The sequence below is a fragment of the Camelina sativa genome, chromosome 19 (genome assembly GCF_030686135.1).
Source record: "Camelina sativa cultivar CO46 ecotype springtype chromosome 19, ASM3068613v1".
Lineage (NCBI taxonomy): Eukaryota > Viridiplantae > Streptophyta > Magnoliopsida > Brassicales > Brassicaceae > Camelina > Camelina sativa.
In genome coordinates this window covers 23,070,350-23,089,641 of record NC_141898.1, presented here as the reverse complement: position 1 = coordinate 23,089,641, position 19,292 = coordinate 23,070,350, and positions in this window count along the sequence as shown.

Sequence of the window (19,292 nt, the reverse complement as noted above, 5' to 3'; positions counted from 1 at the left end):
GAGATCCAGCGAGAAGCTTCAGGGGAAAACGATGCTCGGCATGTGCGTCGGTCGATGCACTTTGTGTGTCGGTCGATGCAATGCGAAGACGGCACGGTTTGACCTAGGAGCATCGGTCGATGCCATGTAGAGGCGTCGGTCGATGCAATTAGGGATTTTGTGCAATGTCGAGCATGCGTCGGTCGATGCAGTGTGAGTGTCGGTCGATGCGAGCTTGTGTCGGTCGATGCGTTCCCAGTTGGTGTTGGTCGATGCATGGGTTGGTGTTAGTCGATGCAGTTGTCTGGTTTGTGGTTTGGTTATTGATTATTGTTTGATGGTTAGAGATATCTCAATTGCTTTTGTGTATAGCCCAGTAGATGGGAGGATTGCCTCACTGAGTGTTTATGAAATACTCACGCATCTCATATGTGTTGTGGTGCAGGTAAAGGCAAAGTGTGATCGTGGAATCAAGGCAATGAAGAGGAGGATGTTCTAGTGGCTCGTTGTTTGTGGTCTGACTTCCGTTAGGTTATTAGAGTTGGGTCATTAGAACATTGTTAGGTTGATGGTTTTATGTTTTACGACTCTGTTGGATGGAATTATTGGTTATCGGTTTATTATTTATTGGTTATTGGTTTTATGGTATCTATTGTTCTTGTTCCGCTGTTTGGTTGTTTGTGGTTAGGCGGCTAGTGGGTATGGGACAACTAGCTAATTAGTTAATTATTATTATTATTATTAAAAAAAACGGTTCAAGTCGTTTCAGTAATAATTATAACGAAAGGAAATCTCAACAAGTTGAATTATGTCTAGAATGATTAGGAACCAAAAAGCAAAACGACGTCGTAAATATGTTTGCATGCAGTATTACAGTTGATGATGTTATAGATAAACATCGAGGATCATAAACCGCGGTTAATAAATTTTTTTTATTGAAAAGTGTACACAAAGAATGATAGGTTAATCATTGAAAGAAATAGCTATAAAATAGTTCAAATCTCTTGAAGAGATAATATTTGGACTTGTAATCCTTACACATGAAAGTGTAAAATGAGTGGAACATAAGTGGATGTGTATGAGAAATTAAGTACGTGTAGTATTACAATGATTCTCAGAAAATACTTATGAGAGATGTACTCTGTTTTGGTGGAAGCAACTAATCAAGATCCCTTATGCGTGTGACAATAAGAGTAAGACTTGATCCAGTCTATAGAGAAGGTTTTCAAACTGTCAGAAGTTTCTCTGAAAGTGATCATATTGCTAGAAGCAATATTTTATAGTTTTGGAGAAAAAAGTTTTGTAGACTTTTGACACCTTTGAGGAGAAAAGGGTGAAAGTTTATCTCTATGAGAGAATCTTGGGTGTAGATCATTGTTATTGATCTTAGGGATCTCATAGTGGGTTGAAAATAGATCGGAAACAAGCTAATAGAAGATCTTAAAGTTGTGTAAATCCGAGATTGAACAATGACTGTAATTGTGTTCAAGAAATATTTTCAAGAAAGTTTGAAGATGTAGGCATTTGCTGAGCCTCATTAAAAGAAATTGTGTATGTCTCTTCTGCATTTACAAGTGGTTCTTATTAAAAGAAAGTTATAAGAACAAGTGCAAAATATGTTGATGATGAAAGTATCATCTTATCTCCGATAGAGATATCACATACCAAGGAATATATGGAGAAATAATCATTGATGAAATATTACTCCTGGAAGATGGAGAAATCGGATTGTATAAGATCAGATATTTCATTAAATTTCTTGAGGTTATAGATTTGACATCTGATGAAAGAGATGTTATTTCAAGATGCTTACATCATCTTACATAGAAAAATAGTCTTGTAGTATCATACTAAGAAGAAAAGTTGAAAGAGAAAGTTTTACAAGGAGAGTATGAATAATTCCTATGTATAAGATGATTGTTTGGATGATTGTATGTAAAAAAAGATTTGGGCTTAAAGTTCAAATAGATCTTCTATATGAAATGAGTTCAAATGACATGAAGTTCAATTATCCAGTAGAATATATGATGATCATATGAGTTTGTACCTTAAAGGATTGTTTATGACAGTTTAGAACGTTGATATATAAAATCATAATACATAACCTGAAGATAATGCTTTCATGGAGAGATATATGATCATTTGTGTGGTTGTACTCTTTTTCCATTATCATGGTTTGTATCTCATTGGATTTTTCCATGAAAGGTTTTTAACGAGACAACAAAAGAACACGCGAAAGATAAACACCTGAAGATGAATATTATGTTTTCAACGGTGAAAAACTATCATCTTCAAAGTATTTGACATACATTGATGAGATCGTGAGAGGCGAAGATAATGATCAAGATGAATCATTTAAGAGACCAATAATGGATTATATTTTTATAATGGTCATCCAAGGAGGAGTGTTATAAATAATTATTAAAACGACCGCAACCGGATTCTCAATCCTCAAACATGATCCATGGGAAACAATCTCATCATAACCCCATAATCCAAACAAGACAACCAGCGTAGAAATCGATCCTTACAAAAACTCCCACAAATACACCAAACCCCACCTCATCTAGCTACTAAGTCGCACAACTAACCAGCCCTAGCGACCGAGTAACAAGAGAAGTGGGATGGAATATTTGATTTCGTCCAGCCACGGAAAATAATTCCCCATGAATACTCCAATTTACTATCAACTCCTCTAGTGTTGAACGACACCTCCACCTGGTGTCAAACGTCACCCATCACACCACTTGCGAACCAACAGACATGGTGTCGATCGGCACTCTCCTAGTGCCGGTCGACACCGACGCCCACGACATCACTTCCGTCGATCTCCCATAATCCAAACCTAACTCCATCTATCCCCCTAGACACACAACAACATGCCAGTTTCGACCAAAACCTCCTCGGTGTTGCTCGACACTCCAACCTTACCACAAAACCATCTATGCCAGACCACAATACAAACACTTGATTAAAACTCAAACCAACCGGTCAATTCATAAACCCACCGTTGGATATGAAGCTTATAGCACCACAAAGCTCTCCACCAAATTTCATCCAAATCAGATTTTGTTTCATCCTCTTAATGTTGCCCTGAAGCGGCCATCCTGAGCTAGTCCGCGCAGTCCATCTGCAGTGTTGGTGTCTACCGACACCACTATGGTGTCGAACGACACCAACCCATAAATCAAGATCCGAGCCTCCCTTCAAGCTCCTTCTCGCCGCAAATCCCTAATCCTTCACAACCATTTATTCCCTAATCAATTAAACATCTAACAACACGAATTACCTTGATAACAAACATGACAAAACCTTCTTGTCTCTCCCAGTCCACCACCAAGCTCAAATCCTTCTCCTAACAAATGAAGAGGATGGATCTCCTTTCTCCTCCCTTCAAAGTGAGAGCACCACAACTCTCTCTCCTTCTCTTCTCTAGAACAACCCGTCGACCACCCCCTTAACAAGGGCATCGAAATATAACTTATATACTCGAGCCATAGGGTTTCTCAAACCAAACCGAATCAAACTGATGACTTTGAAACAACCGAACAACTACCAATTTAGTGGTGTCGACCGACAACATCCTTGGTTTCGATCGATACCCACCTTAAATTTGGGTTCGGGATGTTACAATTCTCCCCCTCTAACAAAAGATTTGTCCTCAAATCTGACAACACCGCACTCCGAACTACACAATATTTTCACCGACACAACGGTTTGCACCGTCTAACCATCCGGTCTGCTGTAACCAGGACACCACTGGTCCAAACCACCCTGACCCCAATGGTCATTCCATACCGATCCCATCGGTCAACATCATCCCGACCCGACTGGTCTGCACAATCCTGACCCCACTGGTCCACACAATCTTGACTCCACCGGTCAAACAAAGTCCTGACCCCATCGGTCAACACTAAACCCCGGGATTGAACCACCATCATCCCCGTAATCTACATCTTTTCATTATGCTTATGCACACGTCCTAGACTTTATTTGCTCCCAACTCATCCAATCTAAGGTAAAAACCTTTGAGCCATACCGATCTCAATTTAGGACCACCGTCCTCGAGCCATACCACCTCACTCTTGGGTCGTCACCCTCAGGATCTCGGTACCATGGGAACCACCATCTCCTCAGGAGAACCACCATCTCCTAGGAGAACCACCATCTCATCTGCAAGTCTTAAGGCTCACCACCCCTCAAGCATCGGTAAATAGGGGAACCACCATCCCCTCAGGAGAACCACCATCTCCTTATGAGTTGTTCGTAACCCACTATCCCTAGACCAAACAAGTCTTGACGTCTCTAAGCACTTCGCGACAAGAATTACCTCCGTAGTCCGCGTAAAACATCGCAATGTCATACTAACCACCATATACTCCTTCCCGAATACCACCATGACCACCACCAGGTCCCCCAGGAAACATCCCCACCCTCAACATAGTTTCCATACACTTTCCAAAAATAGCAAAGCTCTAACTCCCATAAACCTTTCCATTTTTAGAAACCTTCTATCACGGAAACTTTCAATTTACAAAAATCCTGAGTTATTTCCTAGACAAGTCTATTTCCATTACAAAACCTGTCCTAGAACCGTATACGATCTGATACCAAACTGAAACGACCGCACCTGGATTCCCAGACCTCACACAAGATCCACGGGAAAGAATCTCATCGGAACCCCATAATCCCGACAAGACAACCGGCGTAGAAGTTGCTCCTTACAAAAACTCCCACAAATACACCAAACCCCACCTCATCTAGCTACTGAGTCGCACAACAAACCATCCCTATAGACCGAGTAACAAGAGAGGTGGGCTGGAATATTTGATTTTGTCTAGCCACGGACAACAATTCCCCACAAATACTCCAACTTACTATCAACTACTCTACTGTCGAATGACACCTCAACCTGGTGTCGAACGTCACCCATCACACCACTTGCAAACCAACACACATGGTGTCGATCCGGAGAAGATTCAGGTCATCAGGGAGTGGCCTAGACCGCAGAATGCCATAGAGATCAGAAGTTTTCTTGGATTGGCAGGTTACTACAGGAGATTTGTGAGGTCTTTGCAAGCAAGGCAAGTCCGATGACTAAGTTGACGGGGAAGAATGTTCCTTTTGTTTGGACACATGAGTGCGAGGAGGGCTTTGCAAGCCTAAAGGTGATGCTGACTACTATGATAGTATTGGCATTGCCAGAGTAGGGAGAACCCTATGTGGTTTATACATATGCATCTAGAGTTTGTTTGGGGTGTGTGTTGATGCAGCATGGGAAGGTGATTGCCTACGCTTCGACAGTTGCGGAAGGATGAGGACAACTAGCCTACTCATGACTTGGAGATGGCTGCTGTAGTTTTTGCCCTGAAGATTTGGAGATCTCATCTTTATGGTGGAAAGGTACAAGTGTTTACAGATCATATGAGTCTGAAGTATATATTCACTCAGCCCGAGCTGAACTTGAGGCAGAGGCGGTGGATGGAGCTGGTGGCAGATTATGATTTGGAGATAGCCTATCACCCTAGTAACGCTAACTTTGTTGCAAATGCTCTAAGTCGGAAGCGGGCGGCTTTGGCTCAGGAGCAGGATATGGAGTCTCTGGTAGGATAGATCAGTGCGTTGAGTTTGTGTGTGGTTTCTCAGGAGCCGTTGGGTTTGGTGGCGGCAGATAGAGTAGATCTTCTAAGTAGGGTGTGTTTGGCTCAGGAGAAGGACTTGGGGCTGGTGAATGCTTAGGAGAAGAAATTAATATGGATATAGGAATAAGTACTGGTGATCCGACATTTATTAGTGGGAGTGAGGAAGTGGGTAATATAGTAGAAGATAAATATGTGGATATGGTGAAAGATGCATTTCATTCTAATATGAGTTTTGATGATAACTATCAATGGGATGGGGTTATCAGAATGTAGAAGAACCAATACTTAACCATTCAAAAAAATTCTATGACTTTTTAGAAGGTGAAAAAAATCCAATATATGATGGTTGTCGTGAAGGTCACTCACAATTATCCTTAGCTGCTAGAGTCATGCAAAATAAGGCAAATTATAATATGTGAAATGTTGAGTGATTATTGACCAGAAGGAAACTAGGCTAAGAGTTCACATTATGAGACAGAGAAATTGATGCGCAATTTAGGACTCCCATATCATACAATAGATGTTTGTATAAACAATTGTATGTTATTCTGGAAATATGACAAAAAGGAAGAAAAATATTTGTTTTGTGGTGCACCAAGATGGAAGCCTAGGAATGACCGACGCAGAACCAAAGTACCATATAATCGTATGTGGTACTTACCTATTGCTGATAGTCTGAAGAAAATGTATCATAGTAACAAAACAGCAGCAACAGTGTGATGGTATGCCGAGCCCCAAGCAAAGGTGGGAGACATGAGTCATCCTTCTAATGCAGCGGAGTTGAAGTATTTTCAAGAACAAAATCCTCAATTTGCTGAAGAACCCCGTAACGTGTATCTGGGATTGTGTACTGATTAGTTCAATCCATTTGGGATGTCTCGTCACCATTCGTTATGGCCTGTGATATTGACGCCATATAATCTACCCCCTGGTATGTGCATGGATACAGAGTATTTGTTTCTTACAATTTTGAATTCTGGGCCAAACCATCCGGGAGCTAGTCTTGATATCTTTCTCCAACCTCTTATGGATGAGTTAAAAGAGTTGTGGTGTACTGGATTCGATGTATACGATGTGTCCTTGGGCCAAAATTTCAATCCAAAAGCAGTGCTGATGTGGACGATAAGCTAGTTTCCGCGTATGGCATGTTATCTGGATGGACAACACATGGTATATTGTCTTGTCCAGTTTGCATCGACGATATAAAGTCTTTTTATCTACCTAATGGAAGGAAGAAGTGTTGGTTTGATTATCATCGAAGATTTCTTCCTCCTGATCATCCTCTGAGGATGAATAAAAAAAATTCCTGAAGGGAAAAGACGCTAAAAGAGAGTATCCACCAGAGTCTTTGACCGGTGAGTAAGTTTATTCTGAGCGGTTGAATTGTGTAAATCCACCAAACACCAAGGACGTCGGTGGAAATGGTCATGAAAGGAAGATGCCTGGATATGGAAAGCACAATATTTGGCACAAGGAAATCATATTATGGTCGCTACAGTCATGGAAGGACCTTAATCTCCGAGATAATATTATGTGATGCATACATAAAAGAATTTTTTTGTACAACATCATTTACACTCTTATGCATGTGAAAGGTAAATCAAAAGATTCCGTCAAGTCAAGATTGGATATAGCAAAATTTTGTTCTCGGCTACACTTACATCTTGATAGTAGGGGTAAAGCACCTTTCCCGCCCTATACATTGACAGACGAAGCCAAAACAAGCTTATTGGAATGTGTGAAACACTCGGTTAAATTCCCTGATGGTAATTTGGCAGACTTAGCTAGTTGTGTTGATATGGAAAATGGAAAGTTTTCAGGCATGAAGAGCCATGACTGCCATGTTTTTATGGAGCGGTTACTTCCATTTATCTTTGCAGAACTCCTTGACCGGAACGTCAACCTTGCGTTATCAGGTATATTAATTAATTACTTAAAGTTCTATATATATGAAGTGATTAAAGTTTTTCCGTAATTAATGTGATGAATTTTGAATATATTGTAGGGGTTGGAGCATTTTTCCGGGACTTATGTTAGAGAATTTTGCATACAAGCCGACTTCAAATTCTAAAATAGAACATTGTTTTAATCCTTTGCAATTTGGAAAAGATAATTCCACCATCCTTTTTTTTGATGTAATAGAGAACCTGCCTATACATCTTCCCTACGAAGATGAATTAGGAGGCTTTGTCCAATATAGGTGGATGTATCCTTTTGAAAGGTTTTTCAAAAAATTGAAAGGAAAAGGAAAGAACAAAAAATATGTGGCAAGATCAATTTTTGAATCAAATATCAATAGTGAGATTGCTTATTTCTCTGAGCACTTCATTGCTGCGAATATACAAACAAAGTCAAGGTGAGCAATTAAGGTTAAATATTTTTAATGTGATATGTTAATGAGAATAATTACTTTTTAATAATTTGGTAAGGTTAACAAGATTAGATGAAGACGAAGCCCTTGAATATCATGTCCCTGGAGTACCCTCTATATTTACTCAAGTTGGCCGTCCCAATGGAGAAATGAATGAAATATGGCTTTCAGATGATGACTATCGTTGCACACACGCATATTTTTTATAGAATTGTTACTATTTTCAGCCTATTGAGAGGTATATAAGTTACATGCCACCAATTAGTTACATTTTAATATATCTAATTCCACTATCTTTTCTCATATACATTGTTGGTGATCTTATCTTTCTTTATATAGTATGTTGGTGATCCTATCCAGGACTTACCGAAAAAGAACTCTCTGCGAAAAGAGCTGACGAATATCATTTATGGGTTAAACAATATGTATATTAAAAAATATTTGTGATATACATATTTTACTTATGTTATTATTTAACATATCTATATGAATGCAGGTTAGTTATTGGAACGCCACCAATCCATTTCCTACTTGGGTTCAAGAGATTGTGCATGGACCTTTGAACAAAGCTAAAACATGGCCAATGTATTTTACAAGAGGTTATTTGTTTCATACAGAGAATCACGGTGCTGGACGAAAGACATGTAACTATGGGGTCTCTGTTAAAGGTAACAATTATACGGATGCATTTGTTGCTGCAGATTTCTATGGGAAATTAACTGAAGATCACACTTTTTAAGTGCAAGTAGTATGACCCTGTTATTGGTAGAGGCACTCGAAGGAGTAATGGTAGCGTTGTAGATGTTCTTTCATCCATAAAGTACAATAAATACAAACCATTTATTCTAGGTACGTATATAAATACCCATTAATTATTTATTGTCACTATCACATTTATATAGAATATGTGTTACTTTTACATGTTGATTGCAAACAGCATCTCAAGCCCATCAAGTTTGTTATATTTCGTACCCATATATAAAGAAACCGAAGAATTTGTGGCTCAATGTTCTGAAAGCGAATCTGAGGGGAAACATTTCTGGAGAACCGGCTCTTTTACAAACAGAAAATAATGATGCTGTATTGATGAATACAACTGAAGATGTCGTAAATTTGGAAGGGAGAGTCCCAATAAATCTCGATTACGATGTTGATGACGCAGAACCTGAAGATGAATTTATGTGTAATTTATCATCTTCGGATGATGAGGAAGAAGATGACGAAGAACCCTGATGATTATATATATATATAAACTATGTAATATATAAAATATGTAATATAGTCTTGGTGCTTTAAGCTATGTAATATAAATTATGTACCTGATTAGGGATAGGACTTAGACCTGTTCAGTTGGTCCCCAACGACTCTTGGCGGGACTTTAGTTCTCCTAGTACAGCCATATTTAGAGACTTTGTGGCTTTTGAGTACGGTTGGTATATCGACTTTGGATGACAATTCGGGGGCTCGTTGTAGGGCGGCAACCCGAGAGATGAATATTGGACTTTTTTTTATATTATGGCATGCGGGCTTAGTCCCGATGAGGAGCCTATATTATGGCATGCAGGTTTCAACCTAATGAGGAGACAATAAAAACACAAGGTCTAGACCTATGAGTAAAGGAAAGTTCAAAAGTCGAGAGCAAATAATGCCTGAAACGTGAGTTTATCGCCTAGAGGCGACCTTCATAGATTGGTCGGAGGAGTGCGGGGCGTGGGGGAACGATTGCACGAGAGTACTTGGCTGATGGTTGTTCGAGATTCGAGGACGAATCAATGTTGGTAGGGGAGAATTGTAACATCCGCGAACCAAAATGTGCATTTTGGGATGGGTGTCGATCGACACCAAGGGTGGTGTCGGTCGACACCAACATTTTCTGGTTTGACCAAATTGACTTAATTGTCGATTTGGGTCGGTTTTGTTTATGGAAAACCATTGAATCGTGATATTTAAGTGGGAGGACGACCTAGGTCATGCCTTCATTTGTTTTTGGCCGTTGTCAGAGAGAAAACGTATTGGGAGAGATTGTGAGATTTCTTGGCTGATCTTGGGAGATCTGAGGCTAGAAGGGTGTTATAAGCTTGCTAGGAGAGTTGGATTCGTTGTTGTTGGTCATAACCTTCCTGCAAAGAGGTGAGTGCATGACCATGGCTGATCTAAGTCTGAGATTTCCGTTGTCTTGCTTTTTTGTTGTTGTTTTGTGGTGATTTCTTGCATGTTATGGTTGCTATAGATTTCCTACGGATTCATATGGCTTTGGGTTTCAGTATTGGGTGGATTGGAGGTGATAGGAAGCGAGATGCGACTCTGATATGTCTATATTTTGCGTCTTCTTAGCATGTATTTGTCATGCATTTAGCTAGGATAACTAGTCGTTTTGTGTCATTTTAGAACCTCTTTTATACACTTTGCATGTTTAGGAAGTTTTTGCATCATCCTTTCATACATTGTGCATTTTGGAGTATTTCAGGTGTCTAGGAGACGTCGGAAACGCAGACGATCGAGCCACTCTCAACGGCACCAATCAAGCCACTCTCAGCGGCACCAATCGAGCCACTCTCAGCGACACCAATCGAGCCACTCTCAGCGGCACCAATCGAGCCACTCTCGCCCAAGCAATCGAGCCATTGTCGCCCAGTCCGACTCGATGCACATGTCAGGAAGACGTTTTGTCTTACACGCTTCAGGAGATTCCCAAACCGACGCTTCACCTTGTCGTTTTAAGTTTTAGGGATTTATATGTTTTTACTATAAATAAGTTTTGTTAAGTCTTGGCAGAGGACATCTTACATCTTTTATATCGTATTGTTTTCTTTTCCTTAAGGTTAACCTAGCCACCAAATACGTTCTGAGACTTTGTATTCCGATATCTTGGAGATTATTCAGTTTTTGCATTGGATTCCTTCTACAAAGTTGTTCATCTTATTTTATCTACCTAATAATGCTTGTTTCGATATTTTCTATGTTTGCTTCCTTGATGATGATTTTCGGATCTGAGTAGTGTGGTAGTGTTTGAGGTTGGGATAGATTAGGAGGAGGATCTTAGGATGTATAATGTATAAGCTTTGATTGTATGATTCCCTTCTGGACTAGAGTTAGAAATACTAGTTTCTCTCTGATCAATTGGAACTGGGTTTTAGACATTTCCGCATCCAAAAGGTGTTCGATGAAATGTCTGACCAACTAGTGCCAGAGACTTACGTTCCTAGCCTAAGAGATTAGTTGTCTAGGATGTTTGTTGACGTGAATGAACTTGTTTTTCATGCCATGCTTGATCATGTTTCTCTAGCGGGAGCTAAGTTTGGAAGTGGTTGAGTTTGAGTAGCTTCTGTCAAGAGATTGAATTAGCTAAGAAGTGATATTCATTGTTCAGAGATGGTTTACTTGTGACATGTTAAATACTCTATGGACTAGGATACTCCACCGACATCAATTACTCCCATCCTTAGGACCTTTTTCTTTCCGATTTTTATTACATTCCTGAGACTGTTTGGTTTCTTGCCTTTTTAGTTCATGCTTAGACTCGTTTATGTTTTTATTCATTTTCGCTACTTGTCATGCATTCTCGTTTCTAGTTCTGTGACTCATTTTCGTTTTGTACTGTCATCATTCTAGGACTGTTATACAAACACTCTCTTTGAATTGGCTTGACTTGTGATTTTTCGATTGCATCTTAATTGTTAGTAAAGTTTCCCATCTGGATTGACACCTTAAGTATTACAACTGCATAAGGTTAATTGAACCTGCTAGGATAGAGACACAAAAATCTTAGTATCAATTTGGCGTCGTTGCCATTTGGGATTCGTTTTGCTACATTATGGATTTCAAGTAACTTCCTGAACAAGGACGTAGATGAAGGTTGGTAGCTGGTTGAGAATCTCGCCCAGTCTGACGACAACTACAATGAAGACTATGACCGCACAGTTAGAGGTGACGCTGGGCCTGAGGAGAAGTACAAGAAGGACCTCAAGAATGTCAATGAGAAACATGACCGTATCTTGCTAAGCTAGCAGAGGAGCATCCACTTTGTATTCTGAGGATGATCCTTTCCAAGTTCCAGATGGGGAGGGTGAGCAGACTGAGGAGATCAACTATGTCTAGAATCAGGGTGGGTACAACAAAGGTTACAACCAATACAAGACAAACCCCAATTTGTCTTACCGAAGTAACAATGTTGCCAATCCACAAGATCAGGTGTATCCGCCTCAACAACAACAGCAAGGTCAACCAAAACCTTTTGTGCCTTACAATTCGGGATTCGTTCCTAAACAACAGTTCCAGCATGGTTATCAGGCTCCCTCAGGACCTTCGCCAGGATTCCGCCCTCAACAAGTTCAGCCTACTACAACCCCAGATCAAGAAATGAAACAAATGATGCAACAACTTCTTTAGGGCCAGCTAGCGGTTCTATGGATACTGCTAAGAAGTTTGCTGACCTTAGTCAGCGGATGGAATGTTCCTACAATGATCTGAACGTCAAATTCGAAGCTCTGAATTCGAAGATAAGGTACATGGAAGGCCAATCCGCTTCTACTTCTGCACCAAAGCATGGCCAATTCCCAGGAAAGGCTGTTCAGAACCCCAAGGAGTTCGCCAATGCCATTACGCTGAGAAGTGGGAAAAAATTGCCTCCTAGGAAGGGCGTTCCAGACGTCACTGAGGACAGTGAGGAATTCGATGGGGAGGATTTTGTTCAGGATGAAACTCTGATGAAGAACCCACTCGAAGTAGTCAAGGATCCGGTTGAACCAGTGAAGCAGTCCGAACCTGAAGCTGTTAAGGAGCCTATTGTTTCTTATGACAGACCTGCGAGGTTCATCCCTCCGCCGTACAAGCCTCCTCTACCATTTCCAGTGAGGTTTAAGAAGCAACTCACTGAGAATTACAAAGCCTTGTTCGAAAAACAAGTCAAGGAGATTGAGTTGAGAATGCCATTGCTGGATGCATTCACACTTGTTCCTCACTACCAGAAATTCCTCAAGGACTTAGTGATGGAGAGATCAAAAGAAGTTCAAGGCATGGTGTTACTAAGTCTTGAGTGCAGTGCAATCATTCTGAAGAAGATTGTACCGAAGAAGCTCAAAGATCCTGGATCATTCACTTTACCTTGCTCCCTTGGACCTATGTCTTTTGATAGGTGTTTATGTGATCTTGGCACTTTAGTTAATCTGATGCCATTCTCCGTGGCTAAGAGGTTGGGTTTTACCAGGTTTAAGGGATGCGACATCTCCCTCATCCTTGTAGATAGATCAGTGAAACTTCCACATGGTATTTTAGAGGACTTACCTGTCAGAATCAGAGACGTGGAAGTGCCAACCGACTTTGTGGTTCTGGAGATGGATGAAGAACCAAAAGATCCTATGATATTAGGAAGACCATTCCTAGCGACTGCCGGAGCCATCATTGACGTTAGAAATGGCAAGATTGATCTCAATCTGGGCGACGACTTCATTATGAAGTTTGACATCAAGGGTACTTTGAAGAAGCCAACAATAGGAGGACAAGTCTTCTACATTGAAGAGATGGATAATTTGGCTGATGAGTTGTTGGAGGAATTAGCTGAGGAGGATCATCTCAAGACTGCTTTAACCAAGGGTGGAGAAGAAGGGTTCCTGCATGAGGAGACCACTTGTTACAAGAATCTGCTAGACTCCCACAGAGAAACGGATGGACCAGAGGAATTCGAGCAGCTATCTGACGCAGAGGAGATATGTGCAGTTGAGACAGAAAGTTTAAAATGTGATATCTCCCACTTGACCGACGTCAAGACCCGACTCGAGACACTGACGTCCCGCTCGCTCCAGCCGCACCCTTCCCACTCGACCGTGATCACTCAAGACTCCCATGCTGACGACTGGTTGGAACTGAAAGCTCCAAAAGTAGAACTCAAAACTCTCCCTTCCGGACTAAGGTACGTTTTTCTGGGAACCAATTCTACTTATCCTGTCATAGTGAATGCTAGGTTGAGTGATGATGAATTGGGATTGCTAGTAACTGAGCTTAAGAAGTATAGAAAGGCTATAGGTTATTCTTTAGATGATATCAAGGGAATCTCACCTAGTCTTTGTACACATAGGATCAATCTTGAAAATGAGTCTTATGCTAGCATTGAACCCCAAAGGAGATTAAATCCTAACCTGAAAGAAGTATTAAAGAAAGAAATCTTAAAACTGCTTGATGCTGGAGTTATCTATCCTATCTCTGATAGTACTTGGGTATCTCCAGTGCACTGTGTACCTAAAAAGGGAGGAATAACTGTAATTAAAAACGAAAAAAATGAGTTAATCCCAACTAGGACGATCACAGGACGTAGGATGTGCATTGATTATAGGAAGTTGAATGATGTTTCTAGGAAATATCATTTTCCTCTGCCTTTCATTGATCAAATGTTGGAGAGACTAGCTAGTCATCCTTATTACTGTTTCCTTGATGGGTATAGTGGATTCTTCCAAATCCCTATCCACCCAAAATGATCAGGAAAAGACAACTTTTACTTGTCCTTATGGCACTTTTGCCTACAGACGCATGCCATTTGGTTTGTGTAATGCTCCTGCCACCTTTCAAAGGTGCATGACATCAATTTTCTCGGATTTGATTGAGGAGTCAGTGGAAGTTTTTGTGGATGACTTCTCTGTATACAGTTCCACTTTCTCCTCTTGTTTGTTGAATCTGTGCATGGTATTGACGCAATGTGAGGAGACGAACCTGGTGCTGAATTGAGGTTGACAAAGCTAAGATCGAGGTCATGGTTCAGCTTCAACCGCCTAAGATAGTGAAGAACATCAGAAGTTTTCAGGGACATGCTGGGTTTGATAGGAGATTCATCAAGGACTTCTCAAAAATTGCAAGACCATTAACAAGGTTTCTGTGTAAGGAGGCTGAGTTCGAATTTGATGCAGCATGTCTGGAAGCTTTCAGCAAGATCAAGGAAGCCTTCGTTTCAGCACCCATAGTGCAAGCTCCGAACTGGGATCATCCGTTTGAGATTATGTGTGATGCTTCAGACTTTGCAGTTGGAGCAGTTCTGGGATATCGTATTGACAAGAAGCTTCATGTCATATACTACGCAAGTCGCACCTTGGACGAGACTCAAGGAAGGTATGCAACGACAGAGAAGGAACTCCTAGCAGTTGTTTGCATTCGAAAAATTCAGGAGTTATCTTATGGGTTCGAAGGTCATAGTGTATACCAATCATGCTGCTCTGAGACACATCTACTCGAAGAAGGATACCAAACCAAGACTGTTGAGATGAATTCTGCTTCTTCAGGAGTTTGATATGGAGATTGTTGACAAGAAAGGCATAGAAAATGGAGTTGCGGACCATCTGTCAAGAATGAGGATTGAAGATGTTGTACCCATAGATGATTCAATGCCTGTGGAACAACTTCTGGTCGCCCAGGTTTGTGAGCAGATGCATGACACAGAGCTTGACAACCTCATAATCAAATGCATGGCGATCACTTCTGAGACTGCACCATGGTATGCAGATATCGTGAATTACAAGGTTTGTGGAGAAGTTCCTGTTGACATGGATCCCTACAGGAAGAAAAAGTTTTTCAAAGAGGTTAACCACTACTTCTGGGATGAACCCTATCTGTACAAAAGAGGTTTTGATGGTTTGTTCAGAAGATGCATAATAGAAGGGGAAGAGCAGGGAGTGCTTGAACACTGTCACGGTTCCACCTATGGAGGTCACTTCGCCACATTCAAGACAGCTCAGAAGGTTCTTCAAGCGGGTCTCTGGTGGCCAACCTTGTTCAAAGACATTCACAGTTTCATCACCAAGTGTGATGCTTGTCAGAGGATGGGTAACATCACAAGGAGGAACAAGATGCCCTAGAATCCGATCCTAGAAGTGGAGATATTTGATGTTTGGGGTATAGACTTCATGGGACCTTTCAACCCTCCATCTAATGGTAATGTATATATTCTGGTAGCAGTTGATTACGTCTCTAAGTGGGTTGAAGCCATCGCCAGTCCCACCAATGATCACAAGGTTGTTCTGAAACTGTTCAAAAGCATAATTTTTCCAAGGTATGGGATACCCAGAGCAGTGAGGACAAAACACAAAAAAATGATCATGTGATTATTTATAGGGTTGGTAAACAGGTCTTTAAAGCCGTCGGATATGGGTGGGCCCACGGTCTAGTGAGAAGACATGGGCCCCATTAAGAGAAGTGGGCTCATGTGCCAGGATTGGACATGGGGCCCACTAAGAGAGGTGGCGGTCAGGGCGTTACAAGTGGTATAAAAAATTGACCCAAACGAGTGTGGAATCCAGAGGACTCACACCATCAAGGTGACGATCTTGGTGTGCAACGAGGACATATGTGATTTGTTAGTGGAGTGAATTGTGACACCCCGAAATGTGGAGAGGTTTAAGAAATTTGAGTTTCCTATCTATATCACCAAAGTGCACTTATCTTTTTGGTCAACCATATCGAGAGAACTCCACAATTAAGCGTGTTTGAGCTAAAACAATTTCAGAATGGGTGACCTTCGAGGAAGTGATTGTGAGAACCGTATGAGTGAGGAAAACACACGGAGAAAGATCATGTGAGAATTTGTAGGATCAGTAAACGAAAATTTTAAAACCTTCCAAAAGTAGTAAACTAGCTGAAACGACCAAACCCGTTTTATTTTTTTAAAATAAATAGTAAATAATAATATAATCTAAAATAGTGGTCCCATACCTACTAGCCACATAACCCCAATCACACAGCAGCAGATAATATAAAAATATAACATTAAACCAATTAATATCCAATACCAATATCCAATATTAATTCCCAACAATTAATCCAATAATCCAAACAACATGAATCAAAGAACCAACAATCATAAACAACATTCTAGGTGTAACAACCCGTCCCGTGGACCCCACTAGCCCACCGCTAGCCGCCCCCATGGATCCCAAGCTAGCCCTGCAGAGCATCGATCCTAACTCCTTACTCTGGATAGGAACTCACTTCCAAATCCACCAGTAGGTTATTGGTGCACCAGGCATTCCTCCACAACCAAATCCACCAGTAGGTTATCTGCAGATCAATTGGTGACAGCTTGTCCTGTGGGAAAGTTGTTAAAAGGTGGGGACTAGGGTTCGAGGAACATCTGGCGCACCAATAACCTACTGGTAGATTTGGATGTGAGTTACTTTCCACAGTGAGGGGTTAGGATCGATGTCCTGCAGGGCCAGCTTGGGGTCCATAGGGGCGGTTAGCGGTGGGCTAGTGGGGTCCACGGGACGGATTGTTACACTAGGATTCCACTCTAGCAACCTACAGAAGCCAGACAACAACCAATTGAGTCACTAGAACATTCTCCTCTTCATTGCCTTGATTCCACGGTCACACTTTGCCTTTACCTACACCACAAACACAAATTGAGATGCATGAGTATTTGATAAACACTCAGTGAGGCAATCCTCCCATCTACTAGGCTATACACACAAGCAACTGAGATACCAATCAACAAACAAGACATACAAACCAGGAACCAAGTATCGTCTTCACTGTAAGGGAGGTGTCGACCGACACCAGCCAAGTGTCGACCAACACTAGCATTGGTGTCGACCGACACTACCCCACAGTGTCTATCGATGCTGATCTTTTGTGTAGACCGAGACCCACCTGGTGTCGATCGACACTGACTCTGAAACCGTGATCCGCTCGAAGCTGAGAGTCTGATACTAAGATTTGTGTGTCTCTATCCTAGCAGGTTCAATTAACCATATGCAGTTGTAATACTTAAGGTGTCAATCCAGATGGAAAACTTTACTAACAATTAAGATGCAATCAAGAAATCACAAGTCAAGTCAATTCAAAGAGAGTGTTTGTCTAACAGTCCTAGAATGATGATAGTACAAAACAAAAATGAGTCACATAACTAGAAACGAGAATGCATGACAAGTAGCGAAAATGAATAAAAACATAAACGAGTCTAAGCATGAACTAAAAAGGCAAGAAACGAAATAGTCTCAGGAATGTAATAAAAATCAGAAAGAAAAAGGTCCTAAGGATGGGAGTAATTGATGTCGGTGAAGTATCCTAGTCCATAGAGTATTTAACATGCCACAAGCAAACCATCCCTAAACAATGAACATCACTTCTTAGCTAATCCAATCTCTTGACAGAAGCTACTCAAACTCAACCACTTCCAAACCTAGCTCTCGCTAGAGAAGCTTGATCAAACATGGCATGAAAAACAAGTTCATTCACGTCAACAAACATCCTAGACAACTAATCTCTTAGGCTAGGAACGTAAGTCTCTGGCACTAGTTGGTCAGACATTTCATCGAACACCTTTTGGATGCGGAAATGTCTAAACCCTAGTTCCAATTGATCAGAGAGAAACTAGTATTTCTAACTGTAGTCCAGAAGGGAATCATACAATCAAAGCTTATACATTATACATCCTAAGATCCTCCTCCTAATCTATCCCATCCTCAAGAACTACCACACTACTCAGATCCGAAAATCATCATCAAGGATGCAAACATAGAAAACATTGAAACAATCATTATTAGGTAGATAAAAATAAGATGAACAACTTTTTAGAAGGAATCCAATGCAAAAACTGAATAATCTCCAAGATATCGGAACACAAAGTCTCAGGACGTATTTGGTGGCTAGGTTAACCTTAAAGAAAAGAAAACAATACGATATAAAAGATGTAAGATGTCCTCTGCCAAGACTTAAGAAAACTTATTTATAGTAAAAACATATAAATCCCTAAAACTTAAAACGACAAGGTGAAGCGTCGGTTTGGGAATCTCCTGAAGCGTGCAAGACAGAACGTCTTCCTGACATGTGCATCGAGTCGGAGTGGGCTACAATGGCTCGATTGCTTGGGCGAGAGTGGCTCGATTGGTGCCGCTGAGAGTGGCTCGATTGGTGTCGCTGAGAGTGGTTCGATTGGTGCCGCTGAGAGTGGCTCGATTGGTGCCGCTGAGAGTGGCTCGATTGGTGCCGCTGAGAGTGGCTCGATCGTCTGCGTTTCTGACGTCTCCTAGACACCTGAAATACTCCGAAATGCACAATATATGCAAGGATGATGCAAAAACTTCCTAAACATGCAAAGTGTATAAAAGAGGTTCTAAAATGACACAAAACGACTAGTTCTAAATGCATGAAAAATACATGCTAAGGAGACGCAAAATATAGACATGTCAACTCCCCCTAACTTATTCCTTGCTTGCCCTCAAGCAAACAATCAAGAACAAAGTATGGAAAAGAGGTGTGAAGATGGGGTCTCAGAACCTAAAACATGCTGAAAAGAGTAGTTAGAATCAAGGTCCTTGTTT